This window comes from Scylla paramamosain, chromosome 36, assembly GCF_035594125.1.
Source record: "Scylla paramamosain isolate STU-SP2022 chromosome 36, ASM3559412v1, whole genome shotgun sequence".
Lineage (NCBI taxonomy): Eukaryota > Metazoa > Arthropoda > Malacostraca > Decapoda > Portunidae > Scylla > Scylla paramamosain.
The window spans coordinates 14909408-14914290 of NC_087186.1; positions in this window are offsets into that span (position 1 = coordinate 14909408).

Below are 4883 nucleotides of genomic sequence, written 5' to 3' on the forward strand. Positions count from 1 at the left end.
TGACGTTTTAAATTCATTAGAGCATTATTTTCCTCACTTGATAATGTATGTAACACTCTCCCCCCCTCGTGCTTCCCCTCCTCCTCTTCCCAGCCCCCCCTTGCCAGCCGCTCCTGTACCACACCCTAGTGGCATCGATGGTCTTGTGAAATATTCGTGTGAAGGCGATGAAGGAGATGTGGCGTTGGCAGGGACTTGAGTAGACAGGGGTGTGGAAAGAAAGGAAGGAAAGGAGGTAATGATAAAAGGAAAGAAGAAAGGGGGAAAGAACTAATTAGAATAATAATTATAACGGTGGTGGTAATAATGATGGTGATATGAAGGCCTGGATGTGGTGCTGACAAGGATTTGAGCTGATGTCGGTGTGGAAAAAAGGGAAGGAAAGGATGTAATGATAAAAGGAAGAAAAAGAGGGGAAAAGAACGAAATGAAAATAATGATAATAATAATGGTGGTGGTAATGATGATGATGATGATAATGATGATGATAATGATGATGATGATGACGATGATAATAAAAAAATAATAATAATAATATAATTAAACTAATATCAGCTCAATATCTTGACTCTCTCTCTCTCTCTCTCTCTCTCTCTCTCCTCTCTCTCTCTCTCTCTCTCTCTAAAACTCCCCTTTTTAAAACCCACGTGCATTTAATTATCTATATATATACGAAACTTCCACCACAAATAAGCTTTTCCTGTAAGTATTTTCGGACTCTAAAAACCTTCCCTCTCTTTAACCATCCTCATCATTTTTTAAAAATCTAATTAAAACCAGTTTTACTTATTAACATACGACCTTTTCACCACACACAAGCTGTTCTCTTTTTAAGGTTCCGTCTCTTTTTCACATCAGTTTCATTACTCAAGTACGTCATTTCAGTCCACATAGCCGTTTCTCATGATCATTTTAACAATTTCTAGAACTTCTCTCCTACAAAACTCATATTTACACGCTCATATATGAATTCCCACCTATCATAATAATTTCCAAAGCATTTCCTTCTCAAGACATCAGTGTGGTAAGCAAACAAGACACACTCCCTTAATCAGCTTCTCTCACACGTATTAGCATCACTTCTCAAAAACCTCTTTCTCTTACAACCCTGCAATACAAAATAAGCTACACCTTTACCTGCACGCTGGCTGATCCACCCACTCGCCAAGGCACTCATCACTCTCCTCACACCGCGTCATGTTGCATCATTTCCAGGACACGGTAACGCCACTCCGCACGCCCACCTCTTGCTTTCCAGAAACTCCCACTTTTCCTGGTGAGACTACATTAATAATTCATCTCTGCATTTGTGCTTGTGTAACTCATCTTTGAACTTGTCTCCTTGCGCTTTTGGTCAGTATTCATGTTTATTTTTCGTGATTATCGAGTGTTTTCAGGGGTTTAAATATCCGTGTATCTTACTGTAACCGTTCAACTCAATATTGAAGGTCCCTATGTGCGCTTTTGCTTAATATTCATGTTATTGTGTGTTTTCAAGAGTTTAAATATTCATGTACCCTCTAGTATCAGTGTAAACAAATTATGAACCTGTTCCCATGCGCTTGTGTTAAATCTCGATGTTTCTTTTAATATGTTTCACTACTACTTGACACCTTTCCTTAGTCACAGACCACCTGAACATTCACTTCAGTCTTGCACTCACCTCAAAACCCTCTACCGGCTGCACTCTGAAAAACCTACTCTTTCAATTCATTTTCTTTTTGTCGTAGGTGTTTTCAGTATCTTGTACCGTGCCTTTGTTGTTGTGAAGTGTTGCATATTGCAGTAAAAGGGTTAGATATCCATGTATCTTCTAGTACTCGTGTAATTCATTCGGTCTCTCACTCTGATCTTGTCCCCGTGCGCTTGTGTTTTATCCGTGTTTCCTGCGTATGTTTCCTCTGTTTTCAATTAAAGAGAGTTTGTACTTATCCTCCTCGCAGTATTTAAATCTCGTTTTTTTTCTTTTTTTTTATGTTAAGTGTTTCCATGTTTTGTTCTTCTCTCCTTGCATGAATTTAATTTCCGTGTATGTTTTTCGTGTTTTGAAAAGAGTTTGTGGGCTTGTTCTCCTCGCGCGTTTGATTTGAGTGTATTTTTGATGTTTTGAAGTGTTCTCGTGTGTGGTGCTTGCTTGTATTCAAATGCAATATATTTCTGGTTTTTTTTTTTTTTTTTTTTGTGTGTAAATCTGTTTGTCCCATCGTGGTGTGTTTCATGTCACCGCCTCCCACTCGTTTTCTTGAGTTCCCGCTTTAATATCCTGTTTTATTACTTTATTTTTTTCCTTCATAAACGTTTGTCAGTATAATTCCACTTCTGTTTCTCCATGTGCTCACTTTTCTTTACAGTTTTTCATTATGTTATTATTATTATTATTATTATTATTATTATTATTATTATCATAAACTTATTATCATTATCATCACTTTTCTTTTCCATTTTCACATCGTTTCTCACTTATTGTTCTCTATTCATATTCGTTATAACTCTGTGCATTGCTGTGTTTATTTATTTTTACTATTATTACTGGTATTATTCTTTTAGGTGACACTGCCCTCCACCTTTGGATAATCATTTGGCTCTTTAGGGAAAGGCACGTCTGTAACCTTTTTTTCCCCCCTTTTTGTTGCACGTGGCCAATGCCCCTCTTCCATAAAAAAGCAAAACAAAATAGATAAATAAATGGAAGATAAATAAATAAATAAATAAAATAGAAACAAGAAAAAATCGATCTTTTTATCCACCATTTCAATTATCATTATCATCATTAAACCAGTAGCACTAGCAATACATTTTCTGCCACACTCACAAACCCAAGCCATTTCTTTCCCACCACTGCGATAAGCAACAAATGAAACCTCCAACAACAATGCATCACATCTTTATAAGCACGCCCAAGAAAGAGCAGGAATAAAAAAAAAAAAAATATACAATACCTAGCCAGTATAATGTTTGGAGGTGGCTGTAGAGCAAGAAGTGTCCCAAGGTGGTTAGTGATTAATTAAAGGTGTGCGCAATAGCAGTGAAAGGGTTAATGTTATTCCCTCCTCCTCGCTGCCTCGTCATTGCAGCTCCTGGAGTGTTCCTCGTGCGTGTGGTGTCGCCGCCAGCAGCTTCCTCGCTGGTATGCCTGCCCCGCTACGTTATTAATAGTCTGCTGCTAATGGAAGCCCAGTCTGGTATTAATAATGCTGTTTATACTACGTACGTATCACTTCTGTTACTACAACTCCCACTGCTCCCTCTCTCTCTCTCTCTCTCTCTCTCTCTCTCTCTCTCTCTCTCTCTCTCTCTCTCTCTCTCTCTCTCTCTGTCACTGTTTTTTTTTTCCTTTCATTTAATTAAATTGCTTTTTTTTCCCTTCTTCAACAAACTCCTTTTCTTTCATTTCTTATAAATTTATTTCTTCACGTTTCATTCCACTAACTCTCTCTCTCTCTCTCTCTCTCTCTCTCTCTCTCTCTCTCTCTCTCTCTCTCTCTCTCTCTCTCTCTCTCTCTCTCTCTCTCTCTCTCTCTCTCTCGTGCACACACAGATACTCATCATGTATCTATTATTTAGTAGTTGTGTGTTTTTATTTCACCTCATCAGTTACGTCATGTAAGAATTTGCATAATAATAATAGTAATAGTAATAAAGTCAGTTACCCCATCAAATTTTACGTACGAATAGAGATAGATAATAGACAGCAAGAAATAGAGAATGATAAATGGATGGATGAACTGACTACATATTTTTAAAACACGTCATTATCCATTATTTACATCTGGAGGAGGAGGAGGAGGAGGAGGAGGAGGAGGAAAACAAAAATAAGAACAAGAAAAGAAGAGGAACATGATTAACCTAAGCAGTACCATCACATCACAATAATGACGTCTGGTAATATAAAGTTGCGTCAAGACTCTAATTAAATCACTAGCTGTCTACCTGAGGAACACCTGCCCACTCTGCTTAATTACACAGTCATTATATAACACCTGTGCTGGGATGTGAGACAATTAATTTCGAGGAAGGTGTGAGAGGAGGCGGTAAGGAGCTTAGGAATTTAGTTTATGCAAGTTAATCCTCTAGAATAAGGAAAATGTGATGTGTATTTGAATTATAAAGCCTGTAAGGTGATGCTAAACTATTTTAAGCACACACACACACACACACACACACACACACACACACACACACACACACACACACACACACACGTATATGATCTTGCACACTTATGTAGTTATTTAATGTGCAATAACCTTTACATGTATTGCATTACACGTAACACTTGTAATACATCATGTACACTTTTTCTTTCTTCTTTCTGATTGAACTTTTATAAATAAGGAAATTACACGTTACAGCATGACGCGTTATTCAATTATTGTCTGCTTTGTATTACGTCAACCAGAATGTCAAGGAATTGAGTACGTTTTGACAATTGAATATGACAATGACCACCTGTGAGCAACATCTTGATGGTGAGCATGACGTGCACAGCGGGAACACACCTCACTCACCCTGCTGCTGCTGCCACCACCACCACCACCACCACCGCTGCTGCTGCCGCCACCTACACCCAGACGGGGGAAAAAAGACTGGAAAATAAAGGTGCCTGGCTTCCTGTGTCCGTCTTGTGAGTGCCTTGCGGGGCCTGACGCCAACCTGACAAGCCTGAAGCCAGCCTGAGAGCCTTCCTGTGCCGGGCGGCAAGAGGGAGTCAAAGGTGTATGAAGGCGATGCGAGTCTATTGGCAGGTATTGACAGGTATTGGAAATCAAAGCCTCGGAGGAAGAGTTCTCGAAACACCTTGACCTGTTCTTCCGGAGCCTCGACCCGCTCAAGGAAATCGAGACAAAAGAGGCGAATGTCGAGTTCTGAGTCACACAACAGTA